At 41.5% G+C, this 22,977-nt stretch overlaps 1 pseudogene; it reads right to left on the reverse strand.

Annotated features, from left to right (window-relative positions):
* Positions 1 to 5,219: 5,219 nt before the first annotated feature.
* LOC140559612 (general transcription factor II-I repeat domain-containing protein 2-like) lies at positions 5,220 to 6,877 on the reverse strand (annotated as a pseudogene).
* Between the last annotated feature and the right edge of the window lie 16,100 nt (positions 6,878 to 22,977).

Raw genomic sequence — 22,977 nt, forward strand, 5'->3', positions numbered from 1 at the left:
GGAATGCTGCGCGTGGTTCTACCATTTCAGGGCCAGGATAGTTCGGCGTGCCCAAAGGAAAGAAGCCAGCAAGGAGCAGAAGGCTGAGGAGATGGCGCAGCAGAAAGAGCGTGAAAGAGCAGAAAAGCTGGAGGACAAAAAGAGGGACTGCGAACTGATCCAGAAAGTGTGGAGATTAAAGCAAGAACATTCGTGGGATCAGGCGATTCCTCAGATAGAAGCAGATTAGAAGAGGGTCTTCAACGTCCTACCAGAGCCGGGGGAGGGCATCGGTTAAACAGGCAGTGAAGTGGAGAGCAGCGAGGAAAGAAAAACATAAAATAGAAAAGAAAAAATATGAACATGAAGTTTCTGATCTTTGTAGAAATGACATTTACATGCATGAATCAAACTGCATTTATAACTAATCTGATCAATAAAATAAGTAAAAAGTAGCTCTATGAAGCCTATTTGTTAAATACAAGTAGTTGATTAAATCAACACACTTACCAATGACGTAGGACATGTCCCAGAATCTTTAAAAACAGCACAACAACAATCCATCACAAGAGTTTCAGCCTATGGAGAAAATAGCATTTATATACATTTGGTTTTGAACATACCTTTTTATCTTGATGTTTAAACTTGGCATGTGGAATGTCATTTATTACTCTTACAATATGTTAAAAACAAAAAGCATTACAAATGACAATTTTACATTAAAATTCATTTACATTTGAATCAGGTCAACATGGTTATCAGAACTGCATATGCTAGCTATATGAACTCTATATGCTGTATGAAGAAACTGTTCTCTTCTAAAACATTTAGTTTCTGATTACAATGATGAACTGTGACCTTCTGCTGCTAAACGTGGAAATATGTTTTGGGAATATTCAGCTTACTTTAGCAAGAGTGTTGTAAGTTTGTGCAGTGCATTTAATAAAACACTCCTGTGCCTCTCAAATCAGGACTAAATCTAGACTCAAAGGTGCTTTTGACTGACACAGTACCATTACCACAAACTGATGCTGTGTGGCCAAAGGTTTGTGGACGCCTGGTGCAATTTTGTTAGTTCAATTTGCATTCATTTGAGCAGATCAGACAGTTAGACAGCGCTAGCTAGCGACCTTTTAGCTATGCTTAGTGCTCCCATAAACTTACCAGAAATATAAAGCATATACGTGGATTCATAAAGACAAACAAAATAAACTATCCTACAGTGTAACTGTGCAATAACAAAGTCTTCTCATATACGCTAACACTACCTCCTAGAAGCAAGATGTGTGTGTAAAATGTCTGCAGTCTGCCCGGCAAAAGCTGTGCTTGCACATGCGCAGTTATGTCTTAACCACCAGAAAAATCTAATTCAGATAAAGCAAAGTTTATTCGTTCATTTTATTTATTTGTTTTTTTATTTATTTGTTTTTGTGTTAATTTTTTTTTTTTTTGTTAATTGTATTTATTTGTATTTTTAAGCATTACTGCATTTACCCATTACTGCACATTTCTACAGTAAGAAATGTCTGAAACTCATACCATGAATACATAAGGTACTGTTCAAGAATTTATGGGTGTGAATTCATAACAGTTTGACTTTTCAAAATCTTGTCTACCCAATACTAAATTGACACTTCACAAAAGTTTGCTATCCCATTACTCCACATTCCTACAGTAAGAAATATCTAAAACTCCTACCATGAATACATCAGACACTGATGATTTTGTGGAGTGATTTGATCATTTGGTTTAGTTTATTGAATTGTAAATTTATCCATCTTTATCATTTAGCTATGAAATGATATGAGCACAAGAAAGTCTTATTATGAGTAGGTAGGAAAGTGATGTTAAAATACAGTGGATTTAACTGAAAGAAGATTATTTTGTGTTTAATATCAGAGATGATCTGAATTTCCACCGTTTCAGACTGACCTTCATATATACATATATTCTCATCACTAGAGTGACACTGACTGACTGACATGGTGGTGGTTTGTTAGAGTTTGTTGTGCTGATTTGATTGGATCAGAAACAGCAGAGTGGACACAGTGTTTAAAACTGCTGTGTCTGATCCACTTGTACCACCAGCACCACACACACACACTACCACCATGTCTGCGTCACTGCAGTGGCCAGTTGGTGTATCTATTCCTTCATGTCGACTCCCCAGCTTTGACCAACAGAAGCCTATTCTGGCCAGCATCACAGTGGAGGTTATGAGGGGACCTCGGGCCATAGTTTCAGCATCTTACTGGTTTTCTTTCCTTTTCTCCTTTTGTTTGTTTGTTTTCACACAATGTTGATAAATACGGACTGTTGTGTGGAGAAGCCTGGAGATGTATTCCAGTAGCACTGTTCTAAATGTTCCACAAAAGCAGAGCCAGAAATACTTACTTGTTTTGATTTCCTAACATAACACAATCTAACACATTTTAGGAATGGCCAAAATGACAAAATACACTTTGGGCCCCCCCTGTATGAGTGGTACAAGAATACTTACTCTAAAGGGTTCCCTAATTCCCACAATGCAGTCCCAGGCACTGGAAGGTAAAGGCTGCAGAGGGCTTTAGTCACCATGGCATAAAGATCTGCATTCCCAATAGCCCATGCAGATACACCAGTGCAATGTCGTACATCTTCCTCAGCTGAACAGATAAAAGACAAGGTTATACTACCATAGTACAGATCCTTACACACAGCTACAGGGCTAGCTAGAAGGGTTCTGAGAAAGGAAAGGAAACCACACTTTATCACCATAGCAGTACAGTGGAATTTCACCTTGCCACCAATCCGTGGCAGTGAGCATACACTCACAAGTGAACAGGGCAGCAACTAGGGATGTCCCGATAAGATCCATTGACTCAGGATCAGGAACTGATCCAGGCATTTTTATTAGATCAAGTATCAGCTTTTTAAGTTCCAATCCTATCCATCTCTCTGTGAGCAAAACAAAACAGAGCTTTATTTTACATTATAAGTGCAGAGACGTTTCCACTTAGCAGCCAAAACAAACCTTAAAGTTGGCTTCTAATTCTAACTCTCCACTCCACCATGCAGATTTAAAACGATCATCCATTTATTGAAGATAAAGAATTATTCACCAGTTACTATTTGAGGAGCCGAGGAGGATTATTAAGGACTTCACCAACCAGTGGCGGTTCTAGGGGGGTGCCGAGAGGGGCCCAGTGCCCCTCCCATAACACATTTGGACCCCCCTACGGCCCCCCTAAATTAGGCGTGTCTCTCCTCAACTCTGTGAACACACGGCGACAAAGATAAGCAAGGTAAGTAAAATGTAAAAGAAAACTGTTGAAAAATGTGGAAACTGTTAATGTAATATATACTGCTTTAGGTGTGTGTGTGCTCACTGCCCCTAGTGTGTGTGTGTTCACGACCACAGATGGGTCAAATGCGGAGGATACATTTATCTGTACATTTTTTAATTAGGATAAAGAGCTCATTCACATAAACATTACAATGCGCAATATCTCCCATTCTCATGTGCAATCGAGGGTCAATGTGTGTCAATTGTTTTGACTGTTATTATTTATATTGTATATATAATCTTAAGTGTGTGTCTTGCTATCCCTATCTTTTTGCTGCTGTGACACTGTGAATTTCCCCACTGTGGGACTAATAAAGGATGATCTTATCCTGTCTTACAATGTTTTTCAGAATGTGTTGCATATCAAGTCATTTATATATGAAGCGATGTGTTTGAGGTTCAGCCAAACTGATACTTTATTAATCCCGAAGAAAATGAAGGCAAAGCTAACGCAGCAATTCCCTCGTAGTGGTGGCTCGACACTGTTTTTGCTCTGTATTTATTTTCAAAAAGAGGAAAAATGATATTTCACACTTCTTCCAAAAAAAGAAAGACTTGTGCAGAAGGTCAGATAGAGCCAGATGAACATGATAAGACTGAATATAAAAACTGAGTCTAAACTGTAGAAATAAAAATGTTTAGTGTTGCAGATATTTGTTTCTTAATGCCTGTAAAGCACCATACGCTAGAAAGTAATCAACCCCTCTAACATAACCACTGGCCCTACACTGCCCCCCCCCTAGAAGTGGTCTAGAACCGCCACTGCCACTCACGCAAGCCACTTCCCAGTGGCATGAAGTACAGAAGCATGAAGACCAGAACCAGCCGAGACAGCTTCTATCCCCGAGCAATTCGGCTCCTGAACAGACAGCAGCGCAGTGTATCAGTCACAAGTTCACAAGTTATCTCACCTGTCTCATCACACCTCCACCACATACAAACACATGCTGCACCCTGCACTTTGTGGATGGGCCCTTTTCACATTTCTGGGTTCTCACTTCTGTCAGTGTCTATCAGCAAATACCTGCTAACAGACATTAACAGAAGTGAGTGAGCAGTTAAAATAACTGCTACACCAGTTAAGATCAAAAAAGAAGCTCATAAAGCCAACTCAAGCATCATAATAAGAGTAAAAAATAGATATTTCTTATCACATCAATTACATCTTTACCATCTGATACAGTGTCTTAGGCTCCTAAGTGTTACTGAAAGCTCTATAGCAGGGGTGTCCAACTCATTTTCACAGAGGGCCACATCACCATAATGGTTGCCCTCAAAGGGCCAGATGTAACTGTAAGACAGTATAAATGTAATTAAATGCAACCAAATGTAATGTAGAATAAATATTAGTACTCCTTAATGTTAAATAACTCTGAATTTATTACTTATTCAACTTATAAATATTTGAATAGATGAAAAATATGTTTGCTTGTTACTCTGTTAACATAACATAAATCCTGTTAATTTGTCAGGTTAAGAAACTCGTATTACTCCATCAATCAACGATCAAACTATCCAAGTGAATAAAGAAAAATATCATCAAACACAAGTTATGACATTAACTAACTCAAAACTTTGTCACAATTGAAAGGGGCAGAATAACAATACAACCAACAACTGTGAGCTGCTAAGAACATGTGTAACAGATGTGGCATTTTACAAAACACAAATGGCTGCACACACCCTTGCAGAGGTCATACATACACTTAATGACAGATGGTTTGATTACAGTAAACATTTGTCTGCAAAAACACAAACCTGTGTAAACACTAAATACACTGCTACACATATAAAGTAGTATATGTACTAAACAGGGTTGTCTCAGTTCACTATATTGGTCAAGTTTTTAGGTGGAGTTGATTAGGAGATGCTGCCTGTCCTTGAACACACCAAGTGGACCTCCTCTCCACCATCCTCATCCATTGATCATGTTCTGAAAATAATAAACACAAAACTGTGATCTGTGCTTGTTTTTGTTGAGATTCATCATTGAAAACATCTGTTCGTACAGATAGATGCTCCCAAACATGGACAAAACACAGGCAGCATGAAGTTGAATCTGTGGCATCAAATCAGGGGGAAGCAGACAGTAAGTCCTGGATTGCAGCATCCTGGAACTCTGCTCTTAGGCAACAATCACTTTGAAGCTCGATTAGCTCTCTGGGAGCTAATCTTAGCTATCTGAAGGTGCTGGGATTGGCAAAGATGGCAAAGCCTGACTGCTGGGCTCTAAAGTCACAAAAGCGCCGATCAAACTCATTCGTTAACCGGTTCAGTTTGGTAGCCAACTGAGCACATGAAAAACTGCCGGGAAATGAGGCTGAGATGCTCTGACAAACAGGAAAGTGGGCAAGATTGTCCTGCTTCACCTGGCACATCCATAGATCAAGTTTACGCTGGAAAGCGGTGATCATGTCGGACATCTGCGTGATGACTTGTTTGCGTCCCTGAAGCTTCTGATTCAGTTGGGCAAGATGTTTGGTAATGTCGCCCAACACCGCAAAGTCACACAGCCAGTTTGGAACTGACAGTTCGGACATGGGTTTTCCTTTACCCTGCATGAAAAGAGCAATGCCTTCCCTAAGCTCAAAAAATCATTTGTGGACTTTGCCCCTACTCAGCCACCACACCTCCGTATGGTACGGCACGTCTTCGTGCTCCGAGCCCATCTCCTGCAAGAACAGCTGGACTGACGGTGATTCAGGCCACGCGCCCGAATGAAGTTCACTGTGTTCATGACAGTGGTTACTATATCATCCATCCCCAGCACCTTCCCACACAAAGCCTCTTGATGGATAATGCAATGATAAGTTATAAGGTGCGTGTGACAGTTACTCTTCTGCATTTTCTCTTTCATTAGTCCAACCAAGCCCAATTTTCCTCCACACATTGCAGGTGCGCCGTCTGTGGTTAATCCAACCAAATTTTCCCAGGGCAATGCATTTTTATTTAAGGACTTCTCCACCGCATCGAAAATGTCCCATCCCGTTGTGGTCCCATGCATGGCAGCTATATCCAACAGCTCCTCAGTGACAGAGAGGTCCGACTTCACGCCTCTAATGAAAATGGATAGCTGCGCTGTATCCGTGCTGTCTGTGCTTTCATCAAGCGCTAATGAAAAGGTTTGGTAGTTGCGCCTCTCTGCGGCCAGCTGTGTTGCCAGGTTTCCTGCGAGTTCCTTAATTCGCTCCGCGATGGTGTTTCTTGATAAACTGACATTTTTAAATGTCTGTATCTGGTCGGGACACACCTGCTCACAGACCTTCAGCATACACTGCTTCAAAAATGCACCCTCTGAAAAAGACTTAGACGCGCGAGCGATTTCTTCAGCTACAATAAAGCTAGCTTTCACTGCTGCGTCGTTTTGGGCCGTAGCTCTTGTGAACATATTCTGCTGCGATCGCAATTTGCCTTTTAATTCTTGTACAATATGTTGCTTTTTTGAAGGCTAACTTTGGCATACTTAGCTCCGTGTTTGGGATCAAAGTGCCAACGTAAATTGTACTCCTTGACAACTGCCACCGTCTCATAACACAAAAGACATACCGTTTTTTCTCCTTGAAGCACAAACATGTATTCGCCTTCCCATCCCTCTTGAAACGGTCTTCCATCGGCATAAATTTTTCTTTTCCTGGACATTTTGGGATCATATTTGTAGCTAATTGTAGCTGTAATTCCACTTGTTGAAAAAAGCATAATCTGCATGCATTGTGGGGACATGTAGTTTAAGGTCAATGCACGCTTTAGAATTAGTCTAAAACCTCACCGAGGCATTGAAACAGACCTAAGATGAGCTCAGCATTGATACTGGCCCATGTGGGGGTACACTGCATTTCTCTCTCACACCCAAAACAAGGCATTGTAAGAGCTAGCTGCAGTTTCATTTATTCCAATTCTTACACCATGGAAAAGTAGGCCAGGTTTGGGCATTAGTGGAAGATCACAGGAAAACAAGGATTTAGTCTTTTAGATGATATTATGGGATGCACTGTGCTTAATATGACTAGAGAAATGAACAAGCTCAGGTGGAGCTTCAATGGCACAGGTGTAAATCGCATCGCTCCTTTTCTACCACCAGGGGGCGCAGTCAGACTGCTTGTCAGTCATTTGTTTCTTTCTGAACACATCGGTGATTAATCAGCTAATGATAATCTAGAAGCTGAGCTTTAAAATGACTGTAAAATCATCCTATTAGATGTTAAAATGTAAGAGAAAACAATTCTGTACATTTTACACCACACATAAATAAAACGTACAACATTGTGTTTCTTTTTATTGATAGTAAATGTCCATTTTCAGAAATTACACAATTCAACAAGATTTCAACATAATAATAATAATATAGAATATAGATGTAAAATATCTATAGAAATGTTACTTTATAAAAATCACCATTTATATCAGAAACCTTATCAGCACAAAAAAGCTCAGAGCATTTTGGAAAGTGTGTAACTGAAGTGTGTATAATATAACTTTAGTGTTTATCTGTTCAATCACCTGATTCAGCTCAGCAGCGAATGATGAAGCTCTTACTGAAAGGAGCAGGAGAGTCAGAGGAACACTAAACTCAGACGGCTCGGAGTTCAGAAACGTCCGTCTTCACCCTGAATGATTTCTCCAGTGTCTGTGGCACCGCAGCTGGGGGACAGTGGACGCACTCCAATCCACTTGGTCCAGGGACCCAAAGCAAGTCTACTGGACAACTTCAACAGCTCAGACATTTGCTTCTGTCTCAGCCCCACCCACATCAGCCCAGAGACACGCCTCCTTCTGAGCTCAGACTCCAACAGTTTCTGCTCCTGATCAGACTCCATGCGCAGTAGAACATTCCTGTTCTCTTTCTTACAGTAGTCCAGAGCGCTATCCCAGCTCATTCGGTCATCACTGACATGAATGGACGCTGATAGAGATAGAAATACAAACAGAAAAGCAGGTTTTAGACTGAAATTAGAGACTCTGATTTATTTTAGATGGGTTATATTGATTATGCTGACCTGAGAGAGTTAGAGTATGTGTGAAGAGTGTCACTACTTACTGCTGTAGCACAGAGCAGGTCCAGTATTACTCCATGGCACTGAATACAACTTTCCTGATACTAGGTTTACACAGTCTGATGGGAAAGGCCCAGGCTGACCAACCAGTTTCTGTAAGCAGAGGGTCCTACATCAGTCCACTCCCAGTCATCACGCAGCAGGCAGATCCAGAAGGAAGTGCAGCTGTTCATCCCTTTATCTTCACTGCTTCATTCTGGTCCTGATCTCTGATGCTCACCAGATCAGTGTAGTTCCTCCTGCAGTCATTTTGAGCTTCATACCAGGTCAGAGACTGAGTGATTAGATGACAGCTGAAGGAGAGGTCAGTCCCATCTGTGAAGGTGCAAGAGTGGACACATCAAACCACATCAACCACCTGGAATACCATAACAACCACCTGGGAGACCATAGCAACCACATGGGAGACCATAGCAACCACCTGGGAGACCAGAGAGACTACCTCGCAACACCATAGCAACCAGCTTGCAACCACTTAGCAAAACCACAACAACCACCTGGGATATGATAACAACCACTTAGCAACACCATGGCATCCACCTCATACCATATCGACCATATATCAATGTCATAGCAACCACCTGGAAAACCACAGCAACAACCTTACATCTTTGCAACCATATAGAACTGTCATAGCAACCACTTTGATACCACTGCAATTTAGGTGGCATATTTAGGTGGGTCAGGTATTGCTACTTTAAGTCCAGTTCAGTTCCAATTCTTTGTTTTTTCAGACTGAAGTGTGGCACAGTTCTACCATGGAACATCTACACCTACAGGATCTGCACTTTTAGTGTTTTGATCATTTTGGAGGACACTGCTATTCCTCCAGTGAAGGTGAGAGAAGATATGGCTAATGCTAAAGCATGCATTAGAGAATCCTGACATCCCAGCACTATTTTAAAAAGTTGAATCAGATTCAGCCAATACTCAATATTAAAGGTACCTGTACTGGATCAGAGATAAAAAAAAATCTGGATTTGGTCATCTTACTCACAATTCAGGTTTTCAGTACATAAAAAAATTAAAAAAACAAATTAAGCTTCAGGGGGAAACAGATTGTAAATAAATGCAGCAGAAGCTGAGAGGAATAAACAGTTCAGAGTTCATACAGTTTAAACCTCTATAGTTAAGTCAGTTTTTACCTTGTTTATAACACATGAAATTCCTTTTCTCTGTGCACTGAAGACTTTCCCAAAACCCATCAGCCTTCATAGCAGCACAGCACGGCTCTGACCCACAGTCTCCTGTCAGAGCACTGAATGTAGCTTCATCACCACTAGACCATTTAGTACTGGACTGATTCCGGTACAGACCAGTCCAGGCAGAACCGATACCAGTCAGATTAATCAGTGCAGTGATGTCTTCCACATCGTACACAGTGACCAGGTCAGTGTAGTTGGCTCTGCAAGCTGCTCGAGCTTCAGTCTGAGTCATGTTTGTCTCAATGAGATGGAAAGTTCTGAGACGACTTTGTTCTGCAGGAGAAAAGACTGGAGAAATGTTCTCTAGTTAATGGAGCAGAACGGAAATGACAGGTGTAGGTGTGATGTGTGTAAATGTGAGAGTGTTTAATAAGAAGTTACTTGACTATGTGATCTAGCGTTCAGTTTGAAATAACATATTAACTTGATGTTGTTCTTTAATATTCAGTAATAACTTCTACAATATTGACCAGTCCTGTTACCTTTCTTACTGTAGTCCAGAGCGCTCCCCCCTCTCATACAGTCAGCACTGACATTTACAGACACTGATAGAGAAAGAAAAGACAGTGAGTTTTACAGTGAGATCAGAGACACTGAATTAGGTAAGGTGTGTTATATTGATGGTACTGGACACTGCTGAGAGATGTAGAGTGTGTGTGAAGGCAGGACTTACTGTTGTAGCACAGAGCAGCAGAAACAGCATTACTGCATGGCACTGTTTCCTATTTCCCATTTCTCAGCTGTGTACAGTTTAGTAATGGTGATGATTAAGGTTGAAAACCCCCCCAGTTTCTGTAAGCAGAGGGTCCTACATCAGTCCACTCCCAGTCATCACGCAGCAGGCCGATCCAGAAAGAAGTGCTGCTGGTCATCCCTTTAATCTTCACTTCTTCATTCTGGTCCTGATCTCTGATGCCTGACCAGATCAGTGTAGTTCCTCCTGCAGTAAGTCTGAGCTTCCAAAACATTTTGCCAGTACCGCTGTGGAGTGTCAGTGTCCGCTGTGGAGGTCCGCGGTCTACAGTTTTTGTGCGTTTTAAAAGTTTTTCCAGATTTTCATGCAAGTCATGCATTTTGATGCATCTGGGGCATATTTCATGCTTTTTGAGCGTTTTCACCCTTTTTGGTGCGTTTTTCGAGTCATTTGAACTTTTTCAACTTTTGTCAGATTTGAGTGGATTTCCATTTTTTGGGTCTTTTTTTGTGCGTTTTTTGAATTTTTTGCACTTTTTAAACTTTTGTCAGATTTGAGTGGATTTTCATTTTTTAGGTCTTTTTTTTCAAGTCAGGTCTACACTTTTTGTGCGTTTTAAAAGTTTTTTCAAATTTTCATGCTTGAGATGCAGTTTGATGCATCTGGTGCATATTTTAACCTTTTTGAGCGTTTTTACCCTTTTTTGTGCGTTTTTTGAGTTTTTAGCACTTTTTCAACTTTTGTCAGATTTGGGTGGACTTTTATTTTTTGGGTTTTTTTTTGTGCGTTTTTCGAGTTTTTTGCACTTTTTCAACTTTTGTCAGATTTGAGTGGATTTTCATTTTTTGGGTCTTTTTTTCACGTCAGGTCCGCGGTCTACACTTTTTGTGCGTTTTAAAAGTTTTTTTCAAATTTTCATGCAAGTGATATATTTTGATGCATCTGGGGAATATTTTAAGCTTTTGGAGCGTTTTTACCCTTTTTTGTGTGTTTTTAGCACTTTTTCAACTTTTGTCAGATTTGAGTGGATTTTCATTTTTTGGGTCTTTTTTTCACGTCAGGTCCACGGTCTACACTTTTTGTGCGTTTTTAAAGTTTTTTCAAATTTTCATACAAGTGATGCATTTTGATGCATCTGGGGCATATTTTAAGCTTTTTGAGCGTTTTCACCCTTTTTTGTGCGTTTTTTGAGTTTTTAGAACTTTTTCAACTTTTGTCAGATTTCGGTGGATTTTCATTTTTTGGGTCTTTTTTTCACGTCAGGTCCGCGGTCTACACTTTTTGTGCGTTTTAAAAGTTTTTTCAAATTTTCTTGCTTGTGATGCATTTTAATGCATCTGGGGTATATTTTAACCTTTTGGAGCGTTTTCACCCTTTTTTGTGTGTTTTTAGCACTTTTCAACTTTTGTCAGATTTGGGTGGATTTTCATTTTTTGGGTCTTTTTTTCACGTCAGGTCCTCGGTCTACACTTTTTGTGCGTTTTAAAAGTTTTTTTCAAATTTTCATGGAAGTGATGGATTTTGATGCATCTGGGGCATATTTTATGCTTTTTGAGCATTTTCACCCTTTTTTGTGCGTTTTTTGAGTTTTTAGCTCTTTTTCAACTTTTGTCAGATTTGAGTGGATTTTCATTTTTTGGGTCAATTTTTTCACATCAGGTCTACACTTTTTGTGCGTTTTAAAAGTTTTTTCAAATTTTCACGCTTGTGATGGATTTTGATGCATCTGGGGCATATTTTATGCTTTTTGAGCGTTTTCACCCTTTTTTGTGCGTTTTTTGAGTTTTTAGCACATTTCAACTTTTGTCGGATTTGGGTGGATTTTCATTTTTCGCGTATTTTTTTCACAGCCGTTTTCGTGCATGTTCGGTTTCACACCCGTTTTCAGGCACCGTTTTCTTTTCTTTTTTTGCCCGCGTTTTAGGGCATTTCCGTTTTATCACCCATTTTGGGGGAATTTTTTTTTTGCTCCCGTTTTCAGGCATTTTCTTCTTCTACCTGTTAAATCAGTCCATTCCCGAGTTTTATCTGCTATTCAAATCTAGTCCACTTCTGCATGCATGACAGCTCAGCACTGCTAAATCTTTTAACTCCAGCTACTTGCTCAACTTCGATGGTCAAAGTTTACATGTAGACGACTTTAATTGACTAAACTGTGACACTGTATTAGGGCACAGTAGTGGTCCATTGCGGTATCTTTTGAGTTTGTATATGGTTAATCAGAATGGACTTTTGTAGTAGATTTGTTAAGCATAGCTCACTTGTGGTTGTTTGTGTTCTAATAGACATTTTGGTGTGGTTGGTTTGGTGATTGCGAATTGTTTTTGGATAATCGCCGTCATGATGTTACCTAAGCAGGGATATCATCTCCGGACTGGATTTGGAATTAGGCGGTATTATATTTTGGGGGTTAGTTTGAGACTTCTGTAGGTCTGCTGGTGGAGATGAAAGTGGGGTGCTTACACTTTTGCTGAGCATCTCTTGAAGATAACCTAGGAGTTCTTTACAGGAAAACTCCCAGCACTGTTTCAGCTGAAGCGGTGACAAATGTTCACCATCACAGGATGGATGGCATCAACCTCATCATACACTGTAAGACAAAAGCAGAAGATACACAAAAGCTTCATTATGATGTTGCAATAAAGTGTAGAGATGAAGGCAGTAGTGAAGAGTAAAAAACCTAGAACAGTCATAAATATATTTTAATAGACTATAAAAGACACAATTATTCATATGAAGTTGGTTCATCACCTCACATTTGATGGCTATACTGTTTTACCTCCCATTACTTTATTCCACTTACCCCTGAGAATCTTCCAAGAGTCTTCAAAGGCTTTCTTCATGTGGTCCTTCACAATCAACAAATCAGGTTGTGTCTCCCTGTACTTTTAATGAGATACCTCAATGAGGGCCACAGGCGTAGCATCCTCTCCAACAACGCATGATTCCTTCATCAAAGATACCATAAGTTATCAGTCCCAACCATAAAAAGAGAATTACTCAAATATCTCAACCAATATTACACCAACTACTCTTCTGTGATCAACCATAATAAAATCATTCTTAAACAAACTTACATAACCGCTCTCCTCAACATCCCTCAGGAAAGAGCTCTTCAACATTAAAGCTTTGCAACTTGGACATGCTCTGCATTGGTGGGATACCTGCACACCAAGAGCAACAAAATGAACCAAATGTGTCCAGTAATTCTGTTCATCTAACAAAATCAGATGTATCCTATGTAAACATTTAGCCACTCCTGGGGGGCATTTCACAAAGCAGGATTTCTCAGATTAGCAAGATAACTTAAGCCCAAAGTCAAGCTTATCCAGTAGACAAAGAGCTGAGGCTCATTTTTATTAGAAAATCCTCCTCTATGAGCTTCAGCTCCCTGACTGAGAAATCCTGCTTTATTTTTTTTAGTAAGTAAAAATAACTAAATACCCCCACAGAGAAAATTCTGTATGATTTCATGCAAATGACTTTCTATTTACTGCTGATTTCTTTCTTTAGTTATTTGTGTTTCCATTAATAAAAATGCTGATCTTTCACTGAACACATGGTAGTTAGCTAGCTAGTCCTCAAGCTCAGCTGCTCTCACAGAGATGAAGAGCCCTCACCTGCATTAGCAGCTCAGCACCATTTCTCCAATGAAACAACTGTTTCAACATCATACAGAAAAATGCTGGAAATAACTAAATGTCTTTGTACAGATCGAAGAATCCTGAAACACTAAAGCTTACCTCTATCCTCTATTCACAAAAAAAGTTCAATATCACAGGGTTTTGTTCCTTTGCACCAGTTTTAAAGCAGTTTATTCTGAACTAAATGTTTTTAATTTCATTTATTTACTATCTTCTTACTGCTGAACAGAAACAGACTCATCAGAAGAGTTAGTGCTGGTGAAGGAGACTAAATCTACATTTTGAGACTCGTATAAAACTCTGATGGAAGGGCGAGGATTTGTTGTCTAAAAGCTCTCTGACCTGAATAAACTGTGAGAGAAGGAAAGCTGGAGTTCAGTGAAAGCTAACAGCTAATTAGCCGAGCTACCCAACTATCTAGCTAGATCTGCCAACGTCCTTCTTAATTAACTAACAATCTACAACAACAATAAACTAATGGGAGCTTTATCTTATTATTTAATATTTTAATATCATGGAAGTGATTATTGTAGCCTACATACATTGAAGTGCTGGGATTCAGACTAGTTTCCTCCACCGGTGATAAAGCCTCACTCTCCTCTCTCTGATAGCGGACCTTCTACCTCCAGCCTGATTGAGCTGAACTTCATCAGCGTGTCCTCAAAATGTAGTCATCCGCCGCCTGGTCTAGTTCCTTTCGGTCACTTGTTCTTCTGCAGATCTCAGTGTTTCACTTAGAGTTCTCTATATTATTAATTAGTATTATTTGTGGAATATCTGTAAGATGGTGTATTTTTACCAGAAAGGATCAATATATTACTCATTTGTTGTCTCCTAAAAAAGCGCTCCTCCTGTGGCGCATTAATACAGTGACACACAGTCGGACTGTTAGACACAGCCATACCTCACAGTGTGAAGTTCATCTGACTCCAAATGTCCACTTCATTAAACTCATTTAGAGACCTGAGTTTAAGGGCTGACGACTTCTAAACTCTAGTAGAAATCACAAACCTCCATTTGATCAGTTAAAGGTCATTAAGTATTACATTTTCTGCACTAACTGATAAAATGATCAGGATGTGTCTCCAGATATTAAAGAAACACACAGGTTTCAGCTCCAGCATTTCTTGACCGCAGTGCTTCTACCTGTATGGTGGTCTTTGAGGGGTCAGGTACGGAGCGGATCTCTGGTTGTGCTGTAGCTTCCTATCCCGCCCATTGCCCCACTCCCCCACCCCCCAGTCCTACTGACACACCCCGGGTTGCCAGATATGGAAAAACAACAGCAAGGAAACACAGCGTGCTGCAGCCATGGAGGCGAGGAAGCGACCTGGACCTGGATCATTAGATGTTACACAACCTAAAAAGCCTCGGCATTCGTCTAAAAAGCTCCATGACCAGAGACGGAGTAAAAGCAGAGGAAATACTGGCGATGCGTTTGATAGATGGAGACAGCTTAGAGCCCAGAAGGACTTCAAAACGGACGAACTGGCTGATTTCCTCCTGAACAGGTGAGCACTGAGCTTCAGCTAAGTTTAGCTAACCTCATCTAGATCATTTATTACAGCCACTAGTAGAGATGGGCTTTTTCAGTGCTTTAAACATTGGAGTGCTTCATTTCTACCCAGTGGTCCGAGTGCAGCTGGGTTATGAAGGCAGCGCGTGTTTGAGAGAGCTAGGTAGCTAAAGTGCTCCAGACTAGAGCTGCCCAGCTACTGTCCTACAGAGGCTTACTGCGCATGCGTCAATATTAATCAATATCAGATTATCCTGCCTGTAGTTTTACTGCTGGAAGCGCTTTCTGATGAGTTACTGTAGTTACTACCATTTTTCATTTTTTGCCATTTTTTTATTTTGAGTTTATGAATGTAATTATATGTTGAACAACCTCTGGCGTCCAAATCGAGTAATGCTACTCCTGCCCATTCCTCGCTACAAACGCTAGCTGTTCATCCGTCGTATCTAATAGTCCATAAAGCCCTTTTTAGTAGAGATCACTCAGGTTTGATATTTTGGTGAAATGATCTTCACTTTTCTGTGTAAATAAGTTGATTATGGGATTTTCTTTCTAGCTTTGAATGTCCAAGCACCTCCACCCCTAGTAAGAGGCAGTAGGAGAAGCATCATTTGACTGCCCCTGTCCAGTATTGGGTGTCCATCAAGTGGAGCACTTTCAGACCGGTCAGTATTCAGGATCTGAACTAATATGATTTCAGACCACATTGTGAATTATAGATCCTAATATCAATACAGAAGTACAGTATTATTGGTGGCCTACATTTTCACAAACAGAACAATTTTATCTCTATAGAGAAGATCTACCACTTATAGAAGAAGGGATTGAAGCTCTGGAGAGCACCATGGATGTCTCTGAAGCTTTGGAGAAGAGGTAACTATAGTTTATTACTAAACATGACACAGAGAAAATAGTAGCTGCAGTCCACACCTATGCTGACAGTGTGTAATTCTTCATCATATTGTCTTCAGAATAGGAGAGTCCAAGACAACGAAAACCTGAACATGAATGAACATGAGATCAGTGACTTCAGGAAGTTGTGATTATTGTTTGAGTAGTAATGTAGAAGTAAATGTACTTGTAGTAGGATTCCTAGTATTTACTCATCTCACATTTCACAGTTTTGATTGAGGAACAGATGATCAGGAAGAAAAGGAAAAGGTGATGACAGCCCAGATGAGGAATATGCTCCTCGTCTTTGTAAACAGTTTGTTATAATTTGATTCTTACAGCTGCTGCTTCATGACTGGCAGGGGAAGACCCAGACTAAGGTCGCTTCACCCTGATGACCCCAGAAGGTTTGGCCTACTCCTACCTGTCCCGGCACCAACCATAGAGGAACTCAAGCAAACCCAGGCTTGACCGTATGCTCCACAGCTATAAACTATCCTTTCTTTTCTACATCACACTGTGCTGAAAAACTAGCCCACAAAACAAAACTACATTTTTTGTGTAATAACTTCAGTTCTTCTCCACAGTGCAGCGTTCCAGACAGACTAATGAGCAGCAGTTCCCACTGGAGGAAGAGCTGCACATCTCTCAAGTCCCTTTAAAGTCCATTTGATATATTTTTCTGTACTATATTTATTCATATCTGTTGCTATACTTTGTTTTGCATTATTTTTATAATAAGGTCGTTGCACTGATTGGAGTTTGTATACTGATCTCAGCATTTCTGGTTTTATTAATGATATACTATGAAATGTTCACTTATCAATACTGTAAATCATGTTGATCATAACTATTTTAAACAATCTGATTACCATTCTGTTACTTACTTACCCTTATAAACCCTTATTTCTCTGTAAACAGGAAATGCATACAACTGTTTACCAACCAAATTCACTCATTTTATACATTTAGATTTTATTTAAGTACATATTTCAGTTTATATTCAGCTCGTTGCGCTCGGGTCTGACGCGGATTGACACGTGATCGCGTTTCAGTGACGTAACGAAGCTTCGGTTCGGATCACGTGATCTCCGGTATTTTGAGCGAGACTCTGAACCGCTGTTCGAGACGTGAGTCGACTCAGAGCGTCGAGCGACCGACTCTCCTTTATAGTCTTTACTCTCAGCTCTGTCTTATTGATCTTAGGGAGCACAGAGCTCGAGGATTACAGCAGCTGGCTGTGTTACTGTACAGTCCTCTGTCTCACTGACCGTCGTCTGTGTTTCTGTCTGTTTACTGTGGAGGAACATGGAGACCGCGGAGGAATGAGCTCTCCAGACGCTCAGCTTGGAGCTCGTCCAGCTGGACCGGCAGTCGAGTCCCACCGACGGAAGACGAGGCCAGAGGCAGCCCGCGACGTCTCCAACGCGGCGGTCTCAGTTCCAGCGCTACCGGAGCGGAAGACACCGAGGTTCGTCACCTCCACTCCCGCACCGGAGAGGGTCTGGAGGCGTCGGCGTGGTCGGAAAAGTCGACGGCTCCTCCACCACCACAGCTCTTCACCTTCACCTGCTCCGGTACCGAGTACAGCTCCTCAGGGCGGCTCCTCTCGGCGGCAGCGTGGCGGCTCCTCTCGGCGGCAGTTACTTACTTACTTACCCTTATAAACCCTTATTTCTCTGTAAACAGGAAATGCATACAACTGTTTAATAAAATGGTTCATTTTCATCTTGTCTTTTTCATCAACTCATAAGTCATACTTTGTTGTTACAGCAGCATTGTTCATTAATAATTTGACTTTATTTGAACAACAAACAACAATGTTATGAACGTAAATCAGGGTAAAGACAATGTGAAATAAACTAATGTGTAACAGTAACTACATGAAATGGAGGGAGCTGGTGATCAATGAAAGCTGAAGAGCTGGAAGCCCTGATGATGTTCCTGCGTCCAGAAGGTTTGTGTGGTGAAGCTCCAGTGAGGGTCCTTCATAACTGAGGTCTACAGCAGCTACTACTCGGAGAAAAGTGTGTATATGATCTGTTAAACTGAGCAGTATGTTGTCAGGATGTGTAAATGAGTAATTCCAGCTCCAGAGTGGATTTTAGGAGCAGTGTTTGTTTGTGTTCAGGAGAACGAGCTTGGCTCTGGATAAAGCCGGCAGCGCTGCATCTAGCTCGCTAACAGCTGACAGAGTTGTATAAAATCCTCATGAGCTGGTTTATAATGAACAGACAATAAAAACAGATCAAGCGAGTATATTTACTGATCATCTTACAGAATATGACTCGTCGTCGCTTGTCATTGTAAAAGTTATTGAACTCGTCTCGCGCTCGTTCCTGCAGGTTCAGTGTCCTCAACCTGGCAACCCGCTCGAGCTGCGGGTCTGGGGTTGAGGGGGCGGGGCAGACCCCTCTCTCCAGTGTTTGGAGATTGGACTGCGGTAGACATTTTAAACGATTGCTGTCATTTAGTCCTTATTGTTCCTTTTAATGTTTTATTGGAGGTAATTTCACGTCGTCTCCAGTTAAAAACCCTCGAATATGGAGGTTTGTCAAGGACTTTTATCTCTTTTGTCGGTTTGGAAACAACACCTGATGTTCAAATAAAAACTGTGTTAATGTTTTGTTTTCTCTGAAAATGAAAGTCAACCAAATTCACTCATTTTATACATTTAGATTTTATTTAAGTACATATTTCAGTTTATATTCAGCTCGTTGCGCTCGGGTCTGACGCGGATTGACACGTGATCGCGTTTCAGTGACGTAACGAAGCTTCGGTTCGGATCACGTGATCTCCGGTATTTTGAGCGAGACTCTGAACCGCTGTTCGAGACGTGAGTCGACTCAGAGCGTCGAGCGACCGACTCTCCTTTATAGTCTTTACTCTCAGCTCTGTCTTATTGATCTTAGGGAGCACAGAGCTCGAGGATTACAGCAGCTGGCTGTGTTACTGTACAGTCCTCTGTCTCACTGACCGTCGTCTGTGTTTCTGTCTGTTTACTGTGGAGGAACATGGAGACCGCGGAGGAATGAGCTCTCCAGACGCTCAGCTTGGAGCTCGTCCAGCTGGACCGGCAGTCGAGTCCCACCGACGGAAGACGAGGCCAGAGGCAGCCCGCGACGTCTCCAACGCGGCGGTCTCAGTTCCAGCGCTACCGGAGCGGAAGACACCGAGGTTCGTCACCTCCACTCCCGCACCGGAGAGGGTCTGGAGGCGTCGGCGTGGTCGGAAAAGTCGACGGCTCCTCCACCACCACAGCTCTTCACCTTCACCTGCTCCGGTACCGAGTACAGCTCCTCAGGGCGGCTCCTCTCGGCGGCAGCGTGGCGGCTCCTCTCGGCGGCAGCGTGGCGGCTTCGGCTCCGTTTGGAAAAAGACAGACGCCTGGATCATCGTCTTCGGCCCCCTGCTCACCTACCGACGAGTAAGAGAGCGTTTACCGGCTCTTCGTGCTCCACTGCTGGCTGTCGGACAGGAGATCTTTGGGGAGCGGCAGGTCCTCTTCCGCAGAGAGGTTCACCCGAGCGTCCTGGGGTCCGTCGTTTTCTCCGGGAACATCGAGAAGCTGCTACGCCAGGACTGACTGGCCCTTCCCAGTCCCACCAGTCAGGTTAGCTTTAAGAGGATTTCCTCGATTTTATAAGCATTAATTCTGTGATTTCTCTGCTTGTATTAAACAGTAATATATCAGAGTCACTCATAGTGTTTCAGACTAACCTGCAGTATGGAGACTGTGTCTGTGTCCCGCATGATTTATAATCGTAACATCAGAAAATCCTCTTTATCAACTTTATTAGAATTGATCCAGATTCATTCAGCTTTCCGAGTTCAAGCAGCTCCTGTATTGAATTTGGGCTGTTAAATATAGGATCTCTAGCCCCTAAAGAAGTCGCGGTCAGTGAAGTTCTGACTGATCAGCTCCTTAGTTCACGATGTCTCTGTGAAACTTGATCAACACCTAGTGAATACAGAGCTCTGAATCAAGGGTCTAGGAGGGATTTTCACATTGGTGGGGGGCATAGAATCGCTCCCTCTGGAAGTTCAGGCTTTTAGTGTTCATGATGGACTTCTGACCTCAATGTCATGTTATATAGAGCCTTTATGTACAGATACTGTAGCAACACACTCGTAAAGGAGCCAGTCTGTTCCTGAGACAATAAATACACACCTGTGATCATGATAACCAACAGCATCACAGCTAGCTTACTGTACTTCATGAAGGAACATCTAACCCTGTGTTCAGGGGGTTTGTTGTAGACCCGATGGTCATCTAGGTTCTGTGTAAAGCCATTTTCATCTGGATAATCAGGCAACATGTTGTTCCAGGTCCTTCCAGACTGTTTGAGAGCATACAGTGACTTATTCAGTCTACAGAAAACCTTTTCACCTGTATTTGATTTCCCTTCAAATCCCTCTGGTTGCTCCATATACATCTCACAATTAATGAAAGCATTCAAGTAGGCTGTTGTAGCGTCCATCTGGTGGAGCTGAAGGTCATACTGTGCTGGTCATCTGCATCAACCCAGAACTGTGATTTTGTTGAACTCCTCTTTGAAGCTCTGTGGTTCATTACAGGCCCTGTATCAGTAGTCAGTTTTGGTCAGTGTCTGGTCACTAATATCTGACCCAGGACCTCAGTATTTAGCTGACTTTCCTGTCTCTCTTTGGGTGATGTGTGCTATGTCTGTCTGCTTCTGTTTAAAAGCCATCTTGAACATCAGTTTGAGACTCTTGAACCTCTTTTTGGAGTCTGATCAACACGGTTAGCTGTTAGCATGGGGGTACGCGCCTCTCTTCATGGACGTCATCTGCTATTGACTGGTCAGTCTGGGTTTGGTGTTCTGTAACACACACTGTAAGAAATTTCACCAGTCTGTGTTTATGGACTTTCTCTGTGTCTGGATAGTAGACTAGGTATGATGGACTGTCCTTGTCGTACCCTACAAAGATTCCCTTTAACACTTTGAGTCTAGGTTAGGCTTTCTCTCTGTCAGCATGTCGTATGGAGGTGGTTTCAAACAGCTATTTAAGCTCCTGTTGTGAAGAGTTCTGTAGGTAAATTGCTGTGTGAAATGGTTAGTGTGTAACCCATCGGTTGATTCGTGTTTCACTTGCTCTCTCACTGTACATGGCGTTCCACAGCACAACACTTACCCGTTTACATCCCAAACACAAAGCTGTTAACTTTCTCCAGCTTGAGCTTAGTTGCAGGTATTGTCATAACATCTGCAACCATATCTGCTGTGGGTCAGTGTTCAGTTATTTTACACTCATGGAGCGCTGATCGAATGAAGTGGTGTCTAATGTGGGCGTGTTCTGTCTTTAACATACAGGGTTCATGGAAAGAGCAATTGCGTTGTCTTCAGGTATTTTCACAGGTGCATAATGGTGATCACTGTTCATGGCATTTAGTAGCTGTGTGAGGTACAAGCTTTCCTGAATGATTGCAGTCAGTGCCATATATTCTCCTTTACATGTAGACCGAGCAGGAGAAACAGAACTGTCTTTAGTTAGACCTAAACCGGAGTCTGATGTGCTTCATCTGTCTTCTGTGTTTGATGCTGAATCTGCGTCACTGTTTTCCTCAAGTTTCACTTTCTCTCCACTCTTCTGGTAACACAGTCCATGATCAGATGAAGCCTTTAAGTACCTCATTACATGCTTGACTGCAGTCCAGTGTTGTACTTGTCTGAGCCAAAGGAACTGTGACAATTTACTGACTGTCCAACTTGGATCAGGTTTTGTTCACGTTGTAACGGTTACGGCTTTGTAAGTAGTCTTGAAATCAAAAAGAAAGGAGTGCAGAGAGAACCATCCACTAAGTGTTATTTTGTTTACTGCACCACAAACATCCACCAGTTCTTTTAACGGTTCTTTCATACTTTGTCTATTGGAAAAACAGGACTTGGATCAGGAACTCTCGCTGAGATGTTTATACTTCACATAAGTCAGTCTACCTGCTGCTTTGTGAGATCTTGTAGGATCAACAGAATCACTACTTGTTGCACTGTGACTTTTGTTCACATGAGGTTGACCTTGGCAGACATACCAAATTGTTCTAGTACTTTTGATGTGAACTTCTTTTGACTTCTTTACTGCTTCTTGACTTTGATCAAAATCAGGACCTAGAAAATAATTCTTTCATAGAAATTTTTCATCTTGAATGTTGTTGTTGTTTTTCACCTCCATGAGCAAGTCATTGTCACTGGCAGCTATGATGAGATCATCAACCCAGATTATCAGTATTATCCTACAGACAACCTTTTCACATGTATTTGATTTTCCTTTAAATCTGTGTGGTTGCTCCATATACATCTCTCAATCAATCGGTGCATGCAAATAGGCTGTTGTAACGTCCACCTGGTGGAGCTCAAGGTTAATATCTGACACACAGTCAGCTAAATACTGAGGTGCTTTCCTGTCTCTCTTTGGATGGTGTGTGCTATGTCTGTCTCCTGTTTAAAAGCCATCTTGAACAGAAGAGGATCAAGAGTCTCAAACTGAAGTCTGATCAACGCGGTTAGCTGTTAGCATGGGGGTACACGCCTCTCTCCATGTTGACTAGGCAATCTGGGTTTGGTGTTGTGTAACACTCTCTGTATGAAATTTCACCAGTCTGTGTTTATGGATTTTGTTCGTTGGATTATGGATTTTGAGTTGCTTCTGTCT

Source organism: Salminus brasiliensis, chromosome 7, assembly GCF_030463535.1.
Source record: "Salminus brasiliensis chromosome 7, fSalBra1.hap2, whole genome shotgun sequence".
NCBI classification, from domain to species: domain Eukaryota; kingdom Metazoa; phylum Chordata; class Actinopteri; order Characiformes; family Bryconidae; genus Salminus; species Salminus brasiliensis.